The following is a 12,375-nucleotide window of genomic DNA, read 5'->3' as shown; positions in this document are numbered from 1 at the left end:
TATCCCAAAATTAGTCTACATTCTATAGAAGGATTCTATCTAGAATAAACATTTGAAAATATTTTAGCAAATTTAGTTGTTAACTGTGGTGGTGAGAGCGTGGTCAAGCACCTGTCTGCGGGGAGAGAGAGAGCAGTAAAGACATCCACCTGAGATGAATTGTGACTAATTACCATCTCTGTGTTCACAGTGAGAGTCGGGGGAGATAAAAAGATGGCCAGTTCACAGAGAGAGAGAGAGAGACAGACAGACCAGAGTCTTTGTGTCTGTCCCCGTGAGAGCCTTGTGTTGTGTGAAGCTGAAAAGCAGACTGTTTATTTGAGTAATTCTGAAAAGCCGTCTTATGTTTAGAGTGAAGCTGTACAGCGATTGCTGGTTATTTGTGAATAAAACTGACTCATGTGAAGTGTGGAACCTGGTTCCCACTTCCTCCTTTATCTGCCCAACTTGAACCTTTGTTACAGTAATCAATTCCTTAAGTTACTGGGTTGGCATGATTTGGTATTGCACTGTCCAAGCTGTAAGCTAAGTGTGCATGCTTTAGTTACATGTTTCCCTGCATTGCCAGATTAAAGTTCCACTAGTTCCCTTGGTACCATGTTTGAAGAGATTATATCCACTGCCACATTATCAAGAGCGGAGCTCCCTTGTTAAGCAAATCGAGCATCAATTTACATGTTATTCAATAGGAATGGTCATGTTGCATCAATTAACCTGCCTACACTGTGAATGGTGCGGTTCAGCGGCTGTAAGTTGATTAACAGTGGGGGTTGTGAATTTGAGTGTCCTACCTAAACTCTGCAGTTGCCTTTGGGGACTGTTCCACAGCTCCTTTGGAGAGGTGCCCTATGAGGGAGATCGGATGGCTGAACTTCACAACAAATCAGACAACCCCAAACATGATCAGCAATGCCTTGCTTAATTTGTGGGCACTGGGCAGTAAACTAGTTAATGGAGTGTCTCATATGTTTCATTTGATCCCTACCCCCCTTTTCAGGTTGCACAGGGTTTTCCTTGGGTATGCAAGAACATTAACCCCCTTGTGGGCTTTTATGATGGACTGAAGTCTGAACAGTATAAAATGACAAACAGTTCTCTGGCTGAAGGTGATGTCTGAAAAGATACAGGGTCTTGCTGTCTGCTGACCCTGGCATACCCTTATTCAGTAATAAGATGCCCCTTCCCCTGGCTCTTCCCCCACCCTCCTCCACCCAGCATGCATGGGCCCCAGACCTGATCATGCAGACTTGACCTTGGCCTCTTTTCTCAAAAGCATTGTAATCCCAAGCACATCTTAGAATCCATTTTACTTATATTTAATTAAATATAAAGACACACAAAAACACATACAGGGCTCACAGTACAGGAGAACACAGACATTTCGGCCTCACAGACATTTCGGCCTCACAGCCTCTTTAGTGTATTAATCAACAATTAAAAATGATAATAAATATATGCATAAAATTAATAAATGAACAAATAGATAAATGGACTTATAAATAATTTACACTGAATTGTGTGGACAGTAACAACAATTCAGCCATAGGGTATATTGCACAATTCTTGGCCCATCATTGTCGCCTTCTTTTCCTCTCTGACACCCAAAGGCACTTTTGACTGCACCACAATGTTGTGCATTATGTTATCACTTTGGGGAGCAAAGGACAGACCTCTGCTTGATTTGTGTATGTTCCTAAAGTGCAGCTTCCAACCTACTTTGAACTCTGAATGATGAACCTCTTTACATATTATATGTGATTGATTATTGTCAGGATCATTCACAGGGCCTCTCGAACCACAGAATTTGTGAAAAAGAAATATTACAAATGCACATCTGATGAACAATGCAGTGATTGTCTAAAGGTAATTGATCGTTTGGCACAAAATGACCACAAAAATACATTTAATTATGTAGTTATTTGGGTTGAGTATTTAAGAAAATAAATGTAAACATTTCCCTGCAAGGTAAATTATAAGTATTTATAAAGTTATGCACAAGTATAATGAAGTTACAATGATGTGTGACACAACACTCACATTTCAGCACTTCAAACATGGACCGCAACTCTTTCAAGAAACACTTAAAGCACATCCTTGCATGTTCTTGTTAGGTGCAGCTTTGGGAAACGCATGTACAGGTGCAGCTCAAAAAATTTGAATATCGTGGAAAAGTACTTTTTTTCTTTTTTTGTAATATAATTAAAAAAGTGGATCTTTCATATATTATAGATTCATTACACATAAAGTGAAATTTTTCTAGCATTTTTTTGTTGTAATCTTGATTATTACAGCTTATATCTCATGGAAATCAAAAATCCAGTATCTCAAAATATTATAATAAAGAATTTATAATACAGAAATGTCGACCTTCTGAAAAGTATGTTAATTTATGAACAAAATACTTGGACAGTTCTCCTTTTGCGTGAATTATTGCATCAGTGCGAAGTGGCATGGAGGCAATCAGCCTGTGGCACTGCTGAGGTATTATGGAATCCCAGGTTGCTTTCATAGCAGCCTTCAGCTTGTCTGTATGGTTGGGGCTGGTGTCTCTCATTTTCCTCTTGACAGTACCCCATAGCTTCCCTATGGGGTTCAGGTCAGGTGAGTTGTCTGGCCAATCAAGCACAGTAATACCATGGACAGCAAGGTACTAGTAGTTTTGGCACTGTGGGCAGGTGCCAAGTCCTGCTGGAAAAGGAAATCAGCATCTCCATTAAGCTTGTCAGCAGATGGAAGCATGAAGTGCTCTAAAATCTCCCTGTATATGGCTGCATTGACTCTCAACTTGAGAAAACACAGTGGACCAACACCAGCAGATGACATGGCACCCCAAACCATCAGTGACTGTGGAAACGTCACACTGGACTTCAAGCATCTTGGATTGTGTGCCTCTCCACTCTTCCTCCAGACTCTGGGACCTTGATTTCCAAATGAAATGCAAAATTTACTTTCATCTGAAAAGAGGAATTTGGACCACTGAGGAAAAAATTATTTTCAGTAATTCATGCAAACGGAGTACCGACCAAATATTGAGTGCATAAATTAACATACTTTTCAGAAGGTCGACATTTCTGTATTATAAATTCTTTATTATAATATTTTGAGATACTGGATTTTTGATTTCCATGAGCTGTAAGCTCTAATCATCAAGATTACAACAAAAAAAGGCTTGAAATATTTCACTTTATGTGTAATGAATCTAGAATGTATGAAAGTTCCACTTTTTTAATAAAATTACGGGCAAGACTGAAATTCATTTTAACATTCAATGATATTAAATTTTTTTGAGATGCACTTGTAAATAATAAGCATGCTCATAAAATCACTTGTAGAAAACACTACTTACCGCTAAGATCAATCATAATTGGGAAATTATGCCCAAGGTTCCTATTCTGCCTGGACATGTGCTCCTCAGACTTAAGGTCCTTTAGGGCTTCAAAAAGCATGTGACAGATCTTTGATAAGTTGTCACTGTCCATGCTTTTAGTTTCCCTGCATCTCCCAATTTTATGTCCTTCCCTTCTGTCATTGTAATTCCTGTTTTTCTGTCTGGGAGCATGTCTGCCATTATTGTGTTTCCTGTCACCTGAAAGATTAGAGCTCTGGGTAACCTGCTGGAAATCACAGGACTTTGACTGGGAGAAGTATTTGTAATTGTTGGAGTGGGAGACAGAACATCAGTAAATGGTTGATTTGCCTGCAGAACGGTTAACAGTTGCTCCATCTTTCAATTATGTGGGTGTCTTCAGACCATAGAAAGTGGTTGCTCACAAGTCCAGAGGAGGTCAGGCCAATTCCAAGAGGTGGGCAGTATTGGTTTTTTTATGTATTTTGCACAAATGCTGTTCACATGAACATAATTGAAACAATGAGTTCCAGCAGATTTATCAATGCCTTGAGGAGGTTTTGCCATCAGAGGGTCAGCCAAGCAAATACATTCAGATTGGGGTACAAACCTTTTTGGAGCTCCTCAAAAGCTCAAGATGCTTGCCTCAGTTCTGAGAATGTGCTGGCATATCTGAAAGAGCAGCAATGCATCTGAGTATTCTGTCATCCCCATGTTTCTTAAATGGTCAGCAATTGGGAATGGATGATTGGTATTGACTGTTGCATCCTTGATTTCATGCTGCTGAAGGAGAAATTCTCTGCAGTGATGAATGCAAGACCCCTTTTCCTAGTGTCCTCTGACACAGAATCTCTCTTTATCCCCACTCCTGGTACACTTTTGACTCAAAAGACAGATGTAGCACCACCTCCACCTGGAGACTTTCGGAAAAGTGAACTGCTTAAGAAAGAGTGTAAGCAAGTTTAAAGACAAAGTTGTGAAAAGTTTACCTCAATACCTTGCAGTGCAGAAGAAAGTGGCTAGATAAGAGGCCCAATCTTAATCTTAGTAAATCTTAATCTGGGTAAAAGTAATTTAGGTCAGTAGTAACATGTGGCCTATGGATGTTGTTGTGAAAACTTCACCAAGATGGGTTGGTGAGAAAAGATGACATTAATGTGACAAAGGAAGGCACCAAAAAGATCCTGTCACACCTCAGCTCTGAAGTTTTTGTTCTTCTCTTCTCTGTAGACTATAAGGATATGTGATCAAGTTAATGTGGGATTTTCAAAATCTCAGACGGGAAGTGTTCTGGACTGAATTCATTTTAATTTCCTGAACCCATAGGAAATTAAAATGAATTCATTGTTTTGTCTTAAGCACCCTCTAATGGGTGAAAAAAATATCCAGTTCCTGCTAGTCTAGGAAGGAGGAAGTGTTCAGTAGTGCTGCAATTGAAGCTGCACTATTGGTGTTTCTCAATCGAAAGGCAGCAGCCTAGTTAAGTTGAATACCTTGTCTGCCACATCATCAAGCACCATTGCAGGCCGTCTCAATTGTGAGGATCCTTTGCAGCTTCATTTCACAGCTTTCTTTTTCCATATTTTGGAGGATGCATCAAGTGAATTGTGACAAGGAGGAGGGCGTGGCCAGGCCATGATGGAGCACGTAATCGAAAGTCAGCAGCCTTGTAGAATTAGGTGACAATGGCTAGCAGTCATGGAGGGCACCCAATCTTCTGCAGTAGCCTGAAGAGTCCTGTAGCATGTAAAAGCATTATTTTGGTAAAGTTACATTTATTAAGTGAAATGTGTATTATTTTAACTGTCTGCACCTTTGTGAGTGGCTGAATAGTCAGACATCTGCTGCAAATGAATGATGGTGACACCTGCTGAGGCTGCCAAAGTTTTTACTTCCTCCTTGTTCTCTTTGAGCAAGGTTTTTGCATCTGGCCTCCTCGGCTTTCTGTATGCCCTTTCTGACAGCAAGGCGCCAAGCGGAGCGGTCGTCTGCGCTACTTTCCCACGTGTTGATGTCGATGTTGGACAGCTTCATGTCTTTCTTGCAGATGTCTTTGTAGCACAGAAGTGGGCATCCAGTTGGCCTTGAGCCCTCTACTAGCTCACCGTATAGTAGGTCTGTGGCAGGGCCTAAAACGGGACCGGGTTTGTAGGATCACGACCCGGCCCCGCCCTCCGCCCTGCCACAAGGTCCTTGGTAATGTGACCTTGTTTCATTCTCCTGATGTGGCCAAGCCATTAAAGCAGCCTTTTGCTGAGAGTGGTGAACAAGCTGTTCATGCCAACACATTCCAGAACCTCTGAGTTGGGTACTTTGTCCTGCCACTGAATTCATCCTTGCCATGATGTTGGTCTTCTTCAGATTGATGGTCATTCCAACTCCTTGCAGGCATGGGAGAGGAGGTTGACAAACTGCTGTAGACCATCTTCCATGTATGACGTCAAGACAGTGTCGTCGGTGAAGAGCATATCACAGATGAGTACCTCTGCAACTTTAGTTTTAGCACGGAGACAGAAGATGTTTAACAGCTTGCCATCATCCCTGGTTTGAATGTAGACTCCCTCACTGCAGACCCTGAAGGTGTTTTGGAGGAGCATAAAGAAGAAGATGCCGAAGAACATTGGTGCAAGGACACAGCCTTGTTTGACTCCGCTGCCAACTGGGAAGGCCTGAGATGTTGCGCCATTAAAGCAAACCATGCTGTGCATGGTCTTGTGGAATGAGGTAACAATGGCTTGCAGTCATGGAGGGCAGCCAATCTTCTGCAGTAGCCTGAAGAGTCAGCTCCTGTTGACCAGGTCAAAACATGTAAAAGCATTATTTTGGTAAAGTTACATTTATTAAGATATGAAATATGTATTATTTTAACTCTATTTTATTACACATATATCATTTAAAATATATACAACATATAATTTACTATTTATTTACAAATATTTATGTTATAATCGTCATATTTAGTCATTTTAAGTAATTTTTTTCAGTTTCACAGTGGGCATATTTTTAATTGACAATGGTGTCTCCATTGAAGTTTTTTGGGTCTCTGTTTAACTAACTGGATAATTGGATACAGGATGTCAAATAAGGCCAGTACACAGGACACATTAATATAAAAATGTAGGTATTATACCTACTGTACTTGTTGGTGTTACTCATTAGTTTTGTCTGTTTAAAACAGGTTAACAAAAATCTGATTCAAAATGGATTAATGATCTTGAAGAGTATACAGTATGTGTGTATACAGCATGTGAATTTGTTATTAAATACATTGGCCAAATGTTCGTATTTTTAAAACTGTGTCAGTGTAATGTGCTTTTGTTATATACACTGCCATTCAAAAGTTTGGGGGTCACATGACCAAAATTTTCTCATGATCTTAAAAACCTTTTGAATTGAAGGCATATGCTTAAATGTTTGAAATTAGTTTTGTAGGCAAATATATAATTGTATAAATATGTAATACATTATCTGGCCTTAGTGATCGTGTCTACTACTGCTGGTGGTAGGCCACTTAGGGCTTCCACATTCAGTCCAAGGGCCAGATATGGAGGTTCCAGAGGTCTGGGCGTGGGTGTCAGATGGTGCCCCATCCCTGAGAAAGAAGGCCCTTCCTCAGGGGAATCTGCCAGGGAGGTGTTGTCGTGAAGAACGTGAGGTCTGAGAAACAAGTCTGGGTGGGCCAATCTGGGGCCATGAGGGTGACATGTTCCTCATCCTCCCTGACCTTGCACAGGGTCTGTGCAAGTAGGCTCACTGGGGGGAATGCATAGCCCCTGGGGCCAGCTGTGTGCCAGCGCATCTGTCCCGAGGGGGCCTCCCTTCAGGTAATACCAGAATCATCCCACTGCCCGCCAGTGGGATGATTCCCGGGTCTACCTGCTCTTTGCCGAATCAACTCCAAATCAGCTAGACGACCTAGGGGTGGAGTCTCCACTCTCCGCTGAGTGTCGCCTGCTGCGACAGCACATCAGCTGTAGCGGTGAGGCTGCCCAGGATGTGAATGGCCCGCAGCAACCTCAGCCGCCACTGACTCCAAAGGAGGAGATTGTGGGCGAGTTGCGACATGCGAGGAGAGCGTACACCGCCTTGCCAATTTATGTACACTACAGTCGCTGTGTTGTCCAACCGGACCAACACATGCTTGCCCCGGATCAACGGTAATAGTCTCCGTAGGACGAGCAGTACAGCCAGCAACTCTAGGCAGTTGATGTGCCAACCCAGTCACGGTCCTGTCCAGGAGCCAGCGGCTCCGTGCCCATTGCACATTATTTTATTTAATTACAAAACTACAAATTTTTTAAATAAATAAATATATATATATATATATATATATATATATATATATATATATATATATATATATATATATATATATATATTATTATTTTTTTTTAATGTATGACTTGGACCGAATAATTAAGAAAAGCAGCTAATAAGTGCCCAGTATAGATGGAAACTCATTCAATACTGTTTAAAAAGCATCCCAAGATGATACCTCAAGAAGATGGTTGAGAAAATGTCAAGAGTACATTTCTGCAAATTCTAGGCAAAGGCTGGCTCCTTTGAAGATGCTAAAATATAACATAGTTTTGATTTATTTTTATTTTTTCACAACACAATTCCTATAGTTCCATTTCTGTTCTTCCATAGTTTTCATGACTTTACTATAATCTTTAAATGTGAAAAATAATAATAATAAAGAATGAGTGACCCTAAACTTTTAAATGGTAGTGCATGTGGTGCCCTCTTATGGTACAGCAGGCTTTGTCAGGATTATATACATTGTTATACAATTTACACAGACATATCTAACCTTTATATGTGCAAAATGTTCATGAGATATAATTGTTACACTTAATTAGAATTTAGCACAGTTGGTAGTTTAGCATAATACACTTTCATTGTAAGGAAAGATCAGTAGAAAATATATTTTTGTGTTCCATGGGAGAAAGAAAACAATATAAGTTTGCAAAAAAATGACAACATTTTTATTGCTTTAAACTCAATAAGGGTAGATGTGTCATGAAATTCTTTCCCTGATTTTTTTGGATGTTGAGTCTCCTTCTCCCCTGAATTCTCAGAGGACATGTGATCTATAATCCCAGACAGAACACTGCTCAGTGTGGAGCCTCTATAGTACAACATCAAAAAGGGGCTGGTCAAAACAGCCACAGGTGTTCAATCTACATTATCAAAGAAGGGGTCACTCAAAGTCACAAAGGTAACAGAGCACGATTGTGATTTTAAAATCTTCACAATCAGACCATGTTGAGGACCAAATCCACAATCTATGTGTTGCCATAACTGTTAAACTTCCACTTTCCCAATTTCAGACAGATCTCACTGTGAATTCAAAGACAGGAGGTTCTAAGTTCTGCTGCTGAAATTGATCTCAGCTTACTGAAATTTGAACCACTGACCCCAGTGGCCAAAGTTGGAAATGTTGTTGGCCAGTTTCCAGGTAAAATGGCCACAGGGTGGTGTCAAAAGTGAGTTGTATCTTTAGTATGGAATTTTCTAGAAATAAAGAATATAAGTAAAAACTGAATATTGGTCAAAATTGCTTTGTTGAGAGAGAGAGAGAGAAATGAAGAAGATAAGTAGCAGCGGTGTTTAAGTCTCAATGACATAGGTTGTATATGGTGGGCATTAGGACCCGGGAGTCACCGACTTCCCATCCCTACAGCTGCTCAGCATGTCAAGACACATTTCGTAAAGATTACCTCATGATCTATGCATTGCATTACAGTGTTTTGGGCTTGTTTAAATCGAGAGCATCTCCTTTTAAGTAATCCTGTGTAACAGTTTTTCATATTTTCTTTATGTTTCATGAAAAAAGAATGCAACAAGAAGCAACATCTGTTTATAACATAGGTAACTCGATGCTGTAACCTATACAAATAAACAGCTTTTAGTAAAACATTTATATTTAGTCGTTTAGCAGAGGCTTTTATCAAAAGCAACTTACAGCTAAATCTGAGGCCATGGTTCTCAGCAGGAAACTGATGGAGTGCGTACTCCAGGTAGGGAATGAGGTTTTGCCCCAAGTGAAGGAGTTCAAGTACCTCGGGGTCTTGTTCATGAGTGAGGGGACAATGGAGCGGGAGGTTGGCCGGAGAGTCGGGGCAGCAGGGGCGGTATTGCACTCGCTCTATCGCACCGTTGTCACGAAAAGAGAGCTGAGCCGAAAGGCAAAGCTCTTGATCTACCGGTCAATTTTTGTTCCTACCCTCACCTATGGTCATGAAGGTTGGGTCATGACCAAAAGAACTAGGTCGCGAGTACAAGCGGCCGAAATGGGCTTCCTCAGAAGGGTGGCGGGCTTCTCCCTTAGAGATAGGGTGAGGAGCTCAGTCATCCGTGAGGAGCTTCGAGTAGAGCAGCTGCTCGCTTTGCGTTGAAAGGAGTCAGTTGAGGTGGTTTGGGCATCTGGTAAGGATGCCCCCTGGCCGCCTCCCTAGGGAGGTGTTTCAGGCACGTCCAGCTGGGAGGAGGCCTCGGGGAAGACCCAGGACTAGGTGGAGAGATTACATCTCCACACTGGCCTGGGAACGCCTCGGGGTCGCCCAGTCAGAGCTGGTTAATGTGGCTCGGGATAGGGAAGTTTGGGGCCCCCTGCTGGAGCAGCTGCCCCCGCGACCCGACTTCGGATAAGCGGTTGAAGATGGATGGATGGATGGAACTTACAGCAATTTGTCATACAAAAGTAAATAATATCTTCAGTATCGCACTGCCAAGTTCCCAGAGTAGATAGAGTAGTATAGAACCTAGCGCAGAAGAAAGAGACAGACAAAGAAAGTTTTTTTTTTCATCAAATAATTAAATTAAATAGTGCCTCAATGCAATGGGACCGCCAGGCGCAGCTCATTCATTGATCGCAGAAAGTAAATGGGGACATAGACCTGGAAGAGTGAGTTGAAGGAGGAAGGTGCTGTTCCATTGGTCAGAGCCATTTATTTGATGCATGCAGATACAGGTAGCCAGTTTAGTGAAATTAAGAGTGGGGTGACGTGAGCCCTCTTTGGCTGATTGAAGACCAGATGTACTGCTGTGTTCTAGACCATCTGCAGTGGCTTAATCATGTTAGCTGGGAGGCTGGCCAACAGAGCATTACATTAGTCCAATCTTGAAATGACCAGAGCTTGGACCAGGAGATGCGCAGCATATTCAGACAGGAAAGGTCTGATTTTCCTGACCAACAAACACTGAACACTTTCCTAAAGTGTGAACTTGAAAGACCTAGCAGTTGATGAGAGGTGGGCGGTGAAGTTAAGCTGGTTATCAACCATCACTCAAAGTGGTGTAGTTGTAAATGAAATAAGATGAATAGTGAGGTTGTAGTCAACAGATGGGTTTGCTAGTATCACAAGGAGTTCTTTCTTGGAAAGGTTCAGCTGAAGGTAGCGTTTCTTCATCCAGGCCGAGATCTCCGAGAGGCAGACAGAGATACGAGCTGAGACAATTGGGTAGTTAGGCTTGAATGACAGGCTGCGTACCACCTACTTAGCAGTGATAGGAGAATTCATGTGCCTTTATGATTCATGTGCCTGAGTGATGTTGTGTAGATTGAGAAGAGGAGAGGTCCAAGCACTGATCCCTGAGGAACACCATTGGTTAGCTGGTCGTGCGACTTGGACACCTTTCCACTCCAGGAGACCTTGAACGATCTGCCTGTGAGGTATAACTCAAACTATCCAAGCGCAGTTCCCGCGATGCCCTGGTCGGAGAGGGTGGACAGGAGGAGGTGGTTGTTCACTATGTCAAAAGCAACAGACTGGTCAAGGAGAATGAGGACAGATGACTTGGAGTTAGCTCTCGCCAGTCACATGGTTTTAGATACTAACAAGAGGGCAGTCTCCATTGAGTGCGAAGACAATATGCATGTTGTATTCTATTCATTCATTAACTTTAATGACTGTGGATGCACTAATTGCCCGGTTCACTAACTGAATATTTTTACTAGGAGTATGATGAGATGCCATATTGTAGGCATTTGAAGAGTTGCATTGACAGCGGTCTAGAGCTCGTTAGCACAATATTGAAATGATGGACAGTATATTTAAACTAGTTGGATAAAAACTTTGAAAAGTCAAAACACTCGTCTCTAAGTCTGATGTTTTCATCTTTCTGTGTGTAAGCATATGTGTTTTGATGAGCAGCATGTTTGATTGGTCAACATCAATTATGTATAAATTATGTAAATAACTACTTTTTTGACTATAAGTTCAGGACCTTTTGGATGTTGAAAAAAAAAAGACTTATTTTCCAGAAAATGATAGATAATAAAATATAGTCAACAGAAATGCATATTTTATTAACTCTACTTCCTTAGCCAAACCCCCACCTTAAACCTAATCATCAAAGGGGTTAAAATGAAATTTTAGTGCAATTGTGCTTACTATTGTATAATGAATGCAGTTTCTTCCTGGTTTCCAAAGAACCTGAACTTGTGTCTCGGAGATTGCTCACACAACATGCTATCATTAGCACCACAGGGCAATGTAAACACAATTGGATCCATGCAAAAATGTCAGATGGGAGACGACGCATGTCAGTAATTAATCCTGCAGAATGCGGTTGATTTAAGGGTATATGAACATTTGAATTAGAGTTTCAATTTCCTGTGTTCCTGTTGCCCAATTTCTATAGAGCATAACACATTTTACAAGTAAAACACATGTATTGCTGTCTTTAATGCAACATAGAAACTTTTTTTTTTTTCTTTTAGGCTGTGGTTCAGGGTCTGTGGAACTGTGTGAATCTTCCCATTTGGGAGCAGATGAGGCATGAAAGGTGGATCTTTTAGACTTAGTCTGAAGAACATGGTACTGCAGCTCAGATAAGAAGATGAGCATGTAGGAGTAAAAACCCATTTAACCCATCCTGCCTTTGGAATGGAATATTAATCTACTTACTGTAGGTCTCTAGAGCGTAGAAAATTCTGGCAGTCATCTTACCCTATAAGCCTGTCAGTGAAATGCCTGGTAGGTCCTGAATGCTCAAAGTTCTCCAAACCCTTTCAGTCAGTG

General features: G+C 41.3%; 1 long non-coding RNA gene across 1 annotated transcript; it reads right to left on the bottom strand.

Moving 5' to 3' along the window:
* Window positions 1–3,223: 3,223 nt before the first annotated feature.
* On the bottom strand, window positions 3,224–12,375 carry LOC127620211 (uncharacterized). The gene is made up of 3 exons (XR_007967684.1): window positions 12,304–12,375; window positions 5,160–6,133; window positions 3,224–5,083 (listed from the first exon to the last, which is right to left on the bottom strand). It is a non-coding gene; the product is annotated as an uncharacterized LOC127620211 (long non-coding RNA).

Source organism: Xyrauchen texanus, chromosome 26 (genome assembly GCF_025860055.1).
Source record: "Xyrauchen texanus isolate HMW12.3.18 chromosome 26, RBS_HiC_50CHRs, whole genome shotgun sequence".
Taxonomy (NCBI): domain Eukaryota; kingdom Metazoa; phylum Chordata; class Actinopteri; order Cypriniformes; family Catostomidae; genus Xyrauchen; species Xyrauchen texanus.
Note: the sequence above shows the minus strand (reverse complement) of the source record. Positions and strands in the feature narration are given on the sequence as shown.